This window comes from Carcharhinus amblyrhynchos, chromosome 29 (assembly GCF_965287045.1).
Source record: "Carcharhinus amblyrhynchos chromosome 29, sCarAmb.v2.hapA, whole genome shotgun sequence".
In the NCBI taxonomy this organism is placed as follows: domain Eukaryota; kingdom Metazoa; phylum Chordata; class Chondrichthyes; order Carcharhiniformes; family Carcharhinidae; genus Carcharhinus; species Carcharhinus amblyrhynchos.
In genome coordinates this window covers 24,393,704-24,406,794 of record NC_137352.1, presented here as the reverse complement: position 1 = coordinate 24,406,794, position 13,091 = coordinate 24,393,704, and the positions used below count along the sequence as shown (strand labels likewise).

The 13,091-nt window shown below is 43.2% G+C and overlaps 1 protein-coding gene across 1 annotated transcript in view; it reads left to right on the top strand.

Moving 5' to 3' along the window:
* Positions 1–2,216: 2,216 nt before the first annotated feature.
* Positions 2,217–13,091, top strand: part of LOC145359830 (otoancorin-like) — a 96,232-nt gene continuing 85,357 nt past the window's right edge. The window contains exon 1 of the mRNA XM_080214615.1: positions 2,217–2,303. The gene's annotated coding sequence lies outside the window, so the exon portion shown is untranslated. The remainder of the gene's footprint in view (positions 2,304–13,091) is intronic.

Sequence of the window (13,091 nt, the reverse complement as noted above, 5' to 3'; positions counted from 1 at the left end):
GCCATGATCATATGGGGTGGCACAGTGATTAGCACAGCTGCCTCACAACGCCAGAGACCCAGGTTCAATTCCGGCCTCGGGTGACTGTGTGGAGTTTCCACATCCTGGCCACATCTGTGCAGGTTTCTCCAGCTTCTTCCCACAGTCCAAAGATGCATGGGTTAAGTGGATTGGCCATGCTAAATTACCTGTTAGTGTCAGGGGGATTAGTAGTGTAAATATGTGGCGACGTGGGGATAGGGACTGGGTGAGATTGTTGTTGGTGCAGGTTCAATGGGCTGAATGGCCTCCTTCTGCATTGTAGGGATTGTATATTGAATGGTGATGTTGACTTGTGGAGACATGTGGTCGACCCCAGATTCTAATTCGCAATCTACGATTTTGAATCAGGAATGAATAGTTTACTCTCTCTCAACATCTGCATTCCCTATTGATTTGATTTTATGTATCAGTATACAGTTAAAAGTATTGTTTCTTGTGTGCGCTGTACAGACAAAACATGCTGTACATAGAAAAGGAAAAAAGACAGTACAGAATGTAGTGTTACAGTCATCGCTGGGGTGTAGAGAAAGGTCACCTTAGTGTGAGGTAGGTCCATTCAGAAGTCTGGCAGCAGGGAAGAAGCTGTTCTTGAGTTGGTTGGTATGTGTCCTCAGATTCTCTTATCTTTTTCCCGATGGAAGAAGGTGGATGAGAGAATCTCCGGACTGCGTGGAGTCATTAATTATGTTGGCTACTTTTCCGAGGCAGTGTGCTGTATAGACAGTCTGAATGGGTGGGAGGCTGGTTTGAATGATGATAAGAAGTCTCACAACACCAGGTTAAAGTCCAACCAGTTTATTTGATAGCAGACCCACACGCTTTCGGAAACGCTGTTCCTTCGTCAGGTATGTGGAAAGTTCTGATCAGAGAAGGGTGTATAACGGCACTCAGTTTACTGAATACTGATTAGGATGTGAGTCTTTACAGCTAACCTGCTATTGAAGTCTTAAAGGTGCAGACAATGTGAGTGGAGATTAAGACTTCAATAGCAGATTAGCAGTAAAGACTCACATTCTAATCAGTATTCTGTGAACTGTGATTGCCGTTATACACCCTTCTCTGATCAGAACTTTCCACACACCTGACAAAGGAACAGCGTTTCTGAAAGCTCGTGGGTTTACTATCAAATAAACTGGTTGGACTATAACCTGGTGTTGTGAGACTTCTTACTGTGTTTACCCCAGTCCAACGCCAGCATCTCCACATCTTGAATGACGGACCAGGCTTCGTTCACGACTCTTTGTATTTTCCTGCAGTCTTGGACAAAGAAGAAGCCATACCAAGCTGCGAGACAACCAGAAAGAATGCTTTCTACTGTGCATCTGTAAAAGTTGGTGAGAGTGGTAGCGGACATGCCAAATTTCCTTAGCGTCCTGAGAAAGCAGAGGCAGTGGGCTTTCTTAATTATAATGTTGGCATGGAGGGACCAGGTCAGGTTGTTGGTGATCTGGATGCCAGTGAGAAAATTGAGGCCTTACTATCTTTGCTAAAGAACTTGCTAGCTGATGCCACAAAACAGATTCTTTAAAGCACCCAAAAATAAATCAGGGAAAATGCGGATGTTGATTAATGAATTGATATTTTGTATATCAGTGTCTTTTCCACAATGATTTTATTTTTAGCACCTCACACATCTCTTACTCCTGCTGTGATATGCCCCTAAGGCCTGTTATCGTAATTCTTCACCTTCATGCTGGTACAGTTCTCTCCCAGAGGCCAGGGCAACAGTCTCCCGTTGATTGATGTTTTCTGAGGCAGAAATGCTGTCAGTTTCTAAGGGATATCCAGAAGGTGCACAGAAGTCCCCACCCTGCTTATGGAGCAAAGTGGAGGAGGAAAGGTTGAGCTCTTGGGCTTTTTTTTTAAGTTTAGAAATTCCAATGAGTGCACTGAGAAATCTGTTCCACAGCTCAACAGGTTCTTCTTGGCCACACCTCAGTGAAAGACAAGTTACTGAAACTCCAATTTCTTTTGACGGTATTGTTCAACATTTTGTACTAAAGGTCATCTTCATGGTTTAAAATTGCACAATGGCACTCAGTCAAGGTGAGGCTCTGACAACAGACTGATACTTTAAAAAAAATGAGTGTGTGTCCCAAGTTTGCGTAAATACAGCAAGAGAATATAAGACACTCCTCTCAGCGCCCCACCCAAATCCAGACATATAGGTGCAGGTAAGCACTGATCTATCATCAGTTTGCACCGAGAGTGAGCATTGAACAAGCTCTGAACAAGCACTCCACCTGAGGGCAGAACAAAAGGTAAGACGGGCACTGCATTTTTGTCCTGCTTGTAAGGGAAAAGCAAAATCTTCTTCCTCTTCCAATCCACATTCTAAAATGTGCCTGGAAACAAAAAAAAATGAGTTCAAGGGAAAACTTCAATCAGAATAAGTTTCACTGACAACTATGTAATCTACAGTGCATTTTCTTAGATTATGAATATGTCTTTGTTCTTGTCGCAGTTTCATGTGATTCCTGAAGCTGCACTGAACTTAGCAAAAGTCTCATGTTGCTTCAACTAAAAGTTGCTCACAAGGGTTAATGAACTAAAATGGTCCAATAATTGGCCCTCTGTCTGCATGGGTTTCCTTCTGGTGCTCCAGTTTTCTCCCACGCACCAAAGATGTGCAGGTTAGATGGATTGGCCACGCTAAATTTCCTCTTAGTGTCCCAAAATGTGTAGATTAAATGAATTAGCCATGTTAAATGTATGGGGTTAAAGGGATTAGGCAGGCTTGGGTAAGGTAATCTGTCGCAGAGAGTCAGTGCAAACTTGATGGGCCAAATAGCCTCTTCTGCATTGTGGAACAAAGAGAACTACAGCATAGCAACAGGCCCTTTTGGCGCTCCAAGCCTGCACCAACCATGCTGCCCGACTGAACTAAAACCCCCTACTCTTCCGGAGGCCATATCCCTCTATTCCCATCCTATTCATGTATTTGTCCAGATGCCCCTTAAAACTCACTATCGTATCCACTTCCACTACCTCCCCTGGCAGTTTCCCTGCTTTTGTACTCGAAGGCCAAAGTTTTCTGACCCTTCCCACCAGTGGGATTATCCGGTCCTGTCTACTGATGACAACATACTCCCTCCCCCCACCGGACATCCCTCGCGATATGTTCCTGTATGGCAGAGGATTCAGGTATGCAAAACCCTGGAGGTATCAACAGGAACAAAAGATTGCACCGCCGGCCTATGGAGGGTTCCCCCCCTCCCCCACTCAAAAACACGCTACAGGGGGACATAAAATCTCACCCCCATCTGTATATTTTTGAAGGTCCCGCATCTTTTATACCTAAACAATCTTCTCAATTTGCCCAATTACATTTAAAGATTTCTGTGCATACCAACAGATCCTCCTGTTCCTACGTTCAACTCCCCTATCATAAGCTAACACTGTCAATCATTCTGTTCCTATACCCAACTTACCTACAATAAGCAAACATTATATGAAAGAATATATTCCTAATACATTGAAAAAACTGTGAAAAGCCTAAAATTTATAATTTACATTACCAAGGAACTCTTCTGCACTGTAGGTATTCTACGTATGGGTCAATAACTATAGAATAGAGATTTCAGTCAGCAGAGGTAACACCAGAACTTTTTTTTAAGTGGCATATTGATTTGATGTGGAATGTACTGTGTTGGATGGAGATTAACTAACTTCCAAAATGATTTTGGGGTAATCATTTAAAAATGTATCAGTTCCGAAGATACAGAAAAAGTACAGAGAAATTGCCTAAAGCGATAGAATATTAACAATGGATTTCTGTGCTGTGTATTTCTATGATTTTATGATATTAGAATTTTATTTGCTTTTTTATATAATAAGAGAAAAGCTGTATTATATAAGCTTTTCAGTTTTATGTTTTGTTTTGTCTGTAGAAATGATAATGTCTCTTTCCTCTCCACATAATAGTAGCTGGTTGTGATATGAGCGTAGTATTACAGGGGAGCAATAAAGATGGGTCAAGCACATGTTAATATGAAGCATCAAATCTTCATGATGCATTTAGTTTTTTCAGAAGTGTTGGCTTTATTCTTGTTAGTACAGATGTTGGGAAAGTGTTAGCGACTCATTAATCATAGATTAAAAAGGATCAACAGATTTGTTTTCTCTTGCCAGCCACTTAAACCTGGACTACATCTTTCCCAAAACAAACTATGCCTATGTTCTTTATCAGACAGCCGATGATATGCGCAAGGGCCCTGCAGCATTCAGTAAGGTGCAAGAGTGTGGTGTTTAGCCCATTAACGGAGCACTGCCCTTTTTAGCTGCAGGGACTGTACCTCAGTAAAAAGTCTGACAACACCAGGTTTTAGTCCAACCGATTTATTTGATAGTAAACCCAAAAGCTTTCGAGGGAACTCCCTCTTCGTCAGGTGAATGGAGAGTTCTGGCCTCGGACAGACTTAACTCGGACTGACTTAACATCGGGACTGTACCTGACAGTGCTGCATGTGTAGACTGTTGTTTTTTTTTCCAACCTGTGAAACTTGAACTAATCTAACTTTCAAACAAGCCCAGGCTTGATATTTTCTATGTTTGCGAGTGTGTATTCATTATTGAATATCCCAACCTTTTCTCTGTTAAAATGGTTCCAAGAAAATTATTTCCACTTTCCTTTTAAGTGTTGCAAATCCTGTTTCTTCCCATGAGCAAACTTGTGTTCTTCTTTCAATGTTGGCTGAATAAAACTTTAGATTTCAATAAGTTAACGAAAGTAGCCCGAGGCTATTGCTGACTTTGGCATCAACGTGCTACCTTATGATGGTACGGAGTCAAATAGTGACTGCAACTTTTAACTCAGTAAGCTCCTCTACTCCTTTTCCCCAGTGAGAGAACCTGCAAGATGAATGCAAAGTTACTTCAGGGAATAGAACGAAAAGAACAGGGCAACACAGTGGCCTCATGGTGGCAATTCAGGCCTCGGGTGACTGTATAGAGTTTGCACATTCTCCCTGTGTCTGCGTGGGTTTCCTCTGATTTCCTCTCACAATCCAAAGATTGGTGGACTGGCCATGCTAAATTGCCCCTTAGTTTCAGAGGACTAAATACGGGGTGTTGTGAGGTGGGATTGTGGTTTGTGAAGACTTGATGGGCCAAATGGCGGCCTCCTGTACAGTAGGGATTCTATGATTTTATGGGGAAAAAAACGATGCCCATTTTGTTTCTTAGTCCTATCGCTGTCTCACGGAACTTCCTTAACTGAGTTCTTTGTATGTGGTGTGGTGGCTGACTTTCCTAAGCAACTGGATCACCTCCAGCAACTTGGTCTTGGGATCTTACTCCTAATTTCTATTCAATGACTCATGCTGTCCCTGTGTCACTGCAGATGAGCCAAAGATATGGCTTGGCTGTAACATTTTCTACAGTTGACCAAGTTGTTGATACTCACTCTCAAAATGAGTCATGCCCACCTGAGTGCAATATCTGTTGGAGGAACTAGAAGGAAGTACGTAATATCAAATATAATTCTGAATAAATGTTGCTTTACAAACTCAGAGCTTGGGAGTGCAACCTACGTCATGAGTGCTCTGGGATCCTGAGACTGATATATTGAGTTCTTATTGACCTCCCAGCCTAGTTAAGCAAACTAATCATGTGAGGATGTGAACCTATTGCACACAAGACATCCAATTTAGCACACATGGGCTACTTTAAAGATGGTTCATGGTAACTGGAATGTTTGCTTTGCAAGGGGGTGGGGCATTGCTGTACTCTCAGGTTGTGGTTCACACACTGGGGAGTAAGAATTCCTCTGGTCCCTGTATGTAGTTACAACACAGTGTTTAAGTTTTGCTGTTACATATCTTCGCTAAACCTTTTGAAAGAACACGTTTATGGTATCACTAGAAATATCAGGCAAAGGACGTTGCTACATCTGCATTCATGGTGATGCTTTGTAGCTAAGCCAGAGCACTTCCTTGTTAGCCCATTATAAAGGAAGCTTTGCTCTGCTGTACTCTGACATGGAACGATGTGATTTTTTTTAACGAGCTGTAGAAAGTGGACTGTTTTCCATTTCTGAACTGCGATGTCCTTCCCTTCAAGCAGTACATGTTCCAACCTCTAAGATCTGAAGGATTTTGAAGAGTAGGAAATGTAATACTTATGGATGAGGAAGGCTATTGAGCCCATCACAAAACATCTGTCTGGATAATCCTGCACTGTTGCAACTTGGCCTCTGTCCTCTTGTCTATTTTGAATGTTGATTACTCTTTGTCTGAAAAAAAGTGTTTTGATATTGATATCAATCAAATTGTGAAGGTTGGCACGGTGGCACAGTGGTTAGCACTGCTGCCTCACAGCGCCAGAGAACCGGATTTGATTCCCGGCTTAGGTCTGTGCAGAGTCTGCACATTCTCTCCGTGTCGGCATGGGTTTTCCTCTGGGTGCCCCAGTACCCTTCCCACTGTCAGAAAGAGGCGCTGGTTAGGTGCATTGACTGTGTTAAACTCACCGGACTGTGGCAACTAGGGGACTTATTTTCACAGTAACTTCATTGCAGTGATAATGTAAGGCTACTTGTGGCACTAATAAATAAATATTAAGTCACACTCTGAAGCTTTGGACAATCCATTCAAAAACAGGGCTTGACTTAAACTCTGAGAATAAGATGTGAACCAGCTGGCCAATATTTTGAACTGCGTGGGTGCATCTTAAACTCCCGTGCATTTTCTTGACAATATTCTCGTATTCTGCTATTTGTTCCCATGCTTCAGGTTCTAAGGTGAACATTGCCTTAGGGGCGGCACGGTAGCACAGTGGCTAGCACTGCTGCTTCACAGCTTCAGGGACCTGGGTTCGATTCCCAGCTTGGGTCACTGTCTGTGTGGAGTTTGCACATTCTCCTTGTGTCTGCATGGGTTTCCTCCGGGTGCTCTGGTTTCCTCCCACAGTCCAAAGATGTGCGTGTTAGGTTGATTGGCCGTGCTACAATTGCCCCTTAGTGTCCTGAGATGCGTAGGTTAGGGGGATTAGCGGGTAAATAGGTAGGGACATGGGGGTAGGGCCTAGGTGGGAATGTGGTCAGTGCAGACTTGATGGGCCAAATTACCTCCTTCTGTACTATAGGGTTTCTACGATCACCCTAAGCAAGTATTTGTGAGCTGAAAAAGTGCCTCTGAAAACCAATATTGACCTAAATGTGCATTAATGAGCTGAAAGATAGGGGTTGATTTATATGTTGAGTTTAGGTCTTAACATGTATTTTGGTGCTGAAAAACAGGGTCAGTTAAATGCCAGGTAACTTATACACTGCAATCCATGGTAGTTACTGTTTGCTAATTTAAAGCTGTGCCACATTTTCCTAATTCGACTGGTTAAATCTAAAATATTATCTTAATCTTTTCCACAAAATGTACCAATGTCTAATTTTATGATTAGCTTTGAGGTACCTTTTCTCTGGGTTTAAAAGTCCAAATCTCGAGACCTACAAACAATTACTGGAGATCTCCGGTCTTTACTTTGAGCTGAGACACACATGTTCAGTTCTTCTCTGCACTGTCTCTATTGCTTTTCAGCGACTAGAACAGGGAAAGTGTTCACCCAATCTGCTTAGATCATCATTTCTTCTGATTTGTATTCACAGAATCCTGACAGTGCAGCAGGACGACATTCTGCCCATCAAGCCTGCACTTGATAACAATCCCACCCAGGCTCTATCCGCGTAATCTCATGCATTTACCCTGCTATTCCCCCTGATGCTAAGAGACAATTAAGCATGGCCAATCATCCTAACCTGTGCATCTTTTACTGTGGGAGGAAACTGGAGCACCTGGAGGAAACCCACACAGACACGGGGAGAATGTACAACTTCACACATTACCCAAGGCTGGAATCGAATCCAGATTCCTGGCGCTGTGAGGCAGCAATGTGTATCACAGTGCCACCATGCTGCACTACCCAACTATAACATCTATGTCCTGTAATAGTGTTGGTCACTGCTCTAAGTTGCCTCTATTAAAAAAAATACTCCATTCTTTTAGTTACAAAGCAAATTCATATTTGTCCATTGATGTCCTTGCTTGCTCCAAAAACTGAATTCAAAATTAATCTAATTCATGGTCCCCTCAAGGGACAGACACAAGATTGAAGCTGACAAGTAAGGGAATTGCACCTTACCTTTGGCTTGATCTGAGCCAAACCTCGAAGGTGGAATTTTCTCATTCCGCCCGCCACGGGAATTCTGAAAGGGTTCTGAAAGAAATGGCAGAGGTTATAGTGGATGCCTTGGTGGTTATTTTCCAGACGTCGCTGGATTCCGGGGAAGTGCCGGAAGATTGGAAAACGGCTAATGTTACGCCGTTGTTTAAGAAGGGTGCCAGGCAAAAGGCGGGGAATTATAGGCTGGTTAGTTTAACGTCTGTGGTAGGTAAAATGTTAGAGTCCGTCATTAAGGAGGAAATTGCGAGGCATCTTGAAGGGAATTGCTTGATAGGGCAGACGCAACACGGTTTCATTAAAGGGAAGTCGTGTCTGACAAATTTACTGGAGTTCTATGAGGATGTGTCTAGGGCAGTGGATAGAGGAGAGCCGGTGGATGTGGTCTTTCTGGATTTTCAGAAGGCGTTTGACAAGGTACCTCACAAGAGGTTATTGCAGAAGGTCAGGGGACATGGAGTTGGGGGTAGGGTGTTAGCGTGGATAGAGGATTGGTTGTCAAATAGGAGGCAGAGAGTGGGGGTCAATGGGTGCTATTCGGATTGGCGGATGGTGACTAGTGGAGTGCCCCAGGGGTCGGTGCTGGGGCCTCAGCTATTTACCATTTATATAGATGATCTGGAGGAGGGAACCGAGTGTAGGGTGTCGAAATTTGCTGATGACACCAAGATTGGGGGAAAGGCAAATTGTGCGGAGGGTGTGGAGAGTCTGCAGAAGGATCTAGATAGGCTGGGCAAATGGGCCAGGAAATGGCAAATGGAATTTAATGTTGGCAAGTGTGAGGTGGTCCACTTTGGTAGGAAGAATGGTAGGAAGGACTATTACTTACAGGGCGAAAAACTGCAGCAGGCGACGGTGCAGAGGGACCTCGGGGTCCTTGTGCATGAGTCGCAAAAACCCAGCTTGCAGGTGCAGCAGGTGGTCAGGAAGGCGAATGGGATGCTGGCCTTCATATCGAGGGGGATTGAATATAAAAGTAGGGAGGTCTTGCTGCAGCTGTATAGGGCATTGGTGAGGCCGCAGCTGGAGTACTGTGTGCAGTTTTGGGCGCCGCACCTGCGCAAGGATATTTTGGCCTTGGAGGGAGCGCAGAGGAGGTTTACTAGGCTGATACCGGAGTTGAGGGGGTTGAGCTATGAGGAGAGGCTGAATAAACTAGGCTTGTACTCGTTAGAGTTTAGAAGAATGAGGGGAGATCTCATTGAGACGTATAAGATGATGAATGGGATGGATAGGATAGAGGTGGAGAGAATCTTCCCGCTCAAAAAAGACAGTAGGACTAGGGGCACAGCATCAAGATAAAGGGGGGTGGTTTAGAGCGGAGTTGAGGAGGAACTTCTTCACTCAAAGGGTGGTGAATCTCTGGAATTCTCTGCCCATTGAAGTGGTGGAGGCTGCCTCGCTAAATATTTTTAAGAAGCGGGTTGATGGGTTCTTGATAAGAGAGGGGATTAAGGGTTATGGGGAGAGGGCGGGAAAGTGGAACTGAGCCACGACAGATCAGCCATGATCTTATTGAATGGCGGGGCAGGCTCGAAGGGCTAGATGGCCTACTTCTGCTCCTATTTCTTTTGTTCTTATGTTCTTATGAATTGTAGTGTGTGAGGGATGGACCATTGATCTCGGGAAGGATTTTATGATCTTGGGGTGAGCGCAGCCAGAAAATCCTGTCCTAAGTCCCCTAAAACTATTAGATCCCTTTCAATTTCATCCTTGTATGTATGTGCAATACTTCACACTTACCTGCCTTAACTACATCCACCAATGTTTAACTGACTTTCATTTGCTAGTTAACATGCTTGGTAATGTTTGTGACTTCATTCTTTCTCCCAGTCTGCATTTGCAAATTGGATTATTTTGCACAGAGATCTTGTACCCAAATTAGCAATATACTTGGAAAAAAAAGGAAGTTATGAATGATGCCACACTTCTTCCTGGATGATGCAATTCAGGAGGATAATGTTATCTCCCTATCTCGTACCTTCCCATGCCTATTATGAACAATCATAGAAATACTGTAATACAGAAGGAGGCCATTCGGCCCATCGAGTCTGCACCAATCTTTCCACTAATTATCAACATCACTTGTGCTCCAAATTTCTTCTATTTTGGGCTAAATTAATCATGTTTTGAAAGTCACTATGGGCAACACAGTAAGACTCAGTCCAATTTTCATTTCTGAAAATAAACCAAGCAGATTGGACAAACAGGATGTTTATCTGCTGAATTTTGCTCATCTGCAAGATTGTTGTCTACAGATTAGACACATGAAAGCCTGTGATTCTCTAAATCTTGCACAGATATTTCTTAATATTCATCATTTTATGTGTGTCTGAAATTAGGATAATAGAGCTATACTGTTGTGTACTGTCACTGTTTTTGAATTTGGACATCAAACTTACTGGCTTTCAGTCGACCATTGACTCCTTCAAACTGCTGTCAATGTCTTGCAAAGTTCAGAAATGAGACTTAGGGCTGGATTTTCCGTGGGTTGAGGCAGATGAAACAGAAAGTGAATGGCCTGCTTGTTCCCATCCCCTCCACCCCGGCTTTTTTACCTCTGCTAATTAAACATCGGACAGCCAATTAATGGCAATTTGGTAGGAAGCTGCTCAATTCGTGGTGCAAAGAGGGATTGTCTGTCTAATTGGGAGTCCAGACTGGATGTCGTGGAGCAGAGGGGTTATAAGAGTGGTGTGATGAGAGATTGCACAGAGAGTCGGTCACAGTGAAAGATTTGAAGGCTCCCTGCTCTCCCAATCTCTCCTTTTATGTGGAAGGCTCAAAAATTAAGAAACAAAGTCCAAAAAAAAACATACAGGGACTACCGCATGCAGTCACTAGCAGACACATGCAATCATGATCCCAGTAGCAAGCCTTTCTTGAACCATCTTATCATCGCTACCACAATTCATCCCGAAACATTTTCCTGTCCAAGGTTTGAAAAATCCAGCAGGTAATAACAGTTATCTCAAATTCTTGTTAATTGATGATATCATAATGTCAGGTGGGCTGCAATTTCCTGCTTGCCGACTGAGAGAGATAGAGAAGGTTTACTGCAGCTTGGTGAGGCGACAGATTGTAGGCGTTTTTGGTGTCCTTATTTGAAAAAAATATATAATTGCTCTACGAGTGAAGGCGATAGTGGAATTATCGCTAGACGATTTAATCCAGAAATTCAGCTAATGCTCTGTGGACCTGGGTTTGAATCCCACCATGGCAGATTTTGGAATTTGAATTCAATAAAATATATCTGGAATTAAGATCTACTTATGACAATGAAAGGGCCTGTTCCCGTGCTGTAATTTTCTTTGTTCTTTTTAGTTAAGTCAGACAGCATGGTCAGTGCAGGCTTGGAGGGCCAAAGGGCGTGTTCCTGTGCTGTAACTTTCTTTGTTCTTTGTTCATTGTCAATTGTCAGAAAAGCCTATCTGGTTCACTAATGTCCTTTTAAGGAAGGAAATCTGCCATCCTTACCTGGCCTGGCCTACATGTGGCTCCAGAGCCACAGCAAAGTGGTTGACTCTCCACTGATCTCCAAGGGCAACTAGGGATGGGCAATAAATGCTGGCCAGCCAGCGACACTCATGTGCCACAAATGAATTAAAAAAAGCAAGCAGCTGAGGGAACAGGGATGAAGCGATTATTTTATGAAGAAAGAGTGAACAGGCTGGAACTGTATCCATGGAGTTTAGAAGAGTGAGAGGCGATCTTATTGAAACATCCTGAGGGGCCTGACAGGGTGGATAACAGAATGGTGTTTCCTTGTGGGGGAAACTTGAACCAGGGGGCACACAGAGAAGGTGCAAATGAGAATTTTTTTCTCTCAGTCTGAGGGATTCTCTTCCCCAAAAAGTAGTGGAAACTGGGTCATCGAATTTATTCAAGGTATGGTGAGAGAGATTTTTGATAGACAGGGGAGTCAAGCAAAGTGGAGTTGAGATCACAACCAGATCAGCCATGACCTTATCGAATGACAGAGCAGGCCTGAGGGACCGAATGGCCTCAACCACTGTGAAGTCCTATATCCCTATTTCCTATGTTCCCGATATCATACTGCAGCCCATCACATCCAGCATTAACAGTCTTTATTGGTCTCTCTTTCCCTCTCTCTTCCATTGCACAAATTTGTGTGCACAAATAAGAAAAGGTTCAAATTACCTTTAATTGTGTGAGCTTTTTCGTAAACCTAGTGCACATCTCTGTGTGAAGATCTTGCGATTGGGCAAATTACTTTTTATTTTTCTCACGGTGGGATGATACATCAGTGTGGCTTTTCAATGAGCTCTCATGTATCTTGGTAAACTGTCCTTGAAAATATTTTTGAGGATACTTGTGAATAGTTCGCAAACAGATTGTAGCACAGTGGTTAGCACTGCTGCCTCACAGTACTAGTGACCTGGGTTCAATTTTGGTCTTGGGTCACTGTCTGTGTGGAGTTTGCATCTTCGCCCCATGGGTTTCCTCCAGGTGCTCTGGTTTCCTCCCCCACACCAAAGAGGTTAATTGGACATGCTAAATTGCCCCTTAGTTTCAGGGGAAGTAGCAGGGCAAATGTGTGGAGTTACGGGAATAGGGTGGGATTGTTGTCAGCACAGGCTGAATGCCTCCTTCTACACTGTAGGGATTGTATGATTCTTTAAGTTGCAAATGAAATTTAAATTGCTGTGCTCACCTACTTCATATCCTTAACACCTTTGTCAAATGCATCATGTTTAATTATTGCATAGTATGTGCTCAAACCATCGAATTTGATTTGATTTATTATTGTCACATGTATTAGTATGCAGTTTTAGTATGAAAAGTATTGTTTCTTGTGTGCAATACAGACAAAGCATACCATTCATAGAGTACATCGGGGAGAAAGAAAAGAGAGA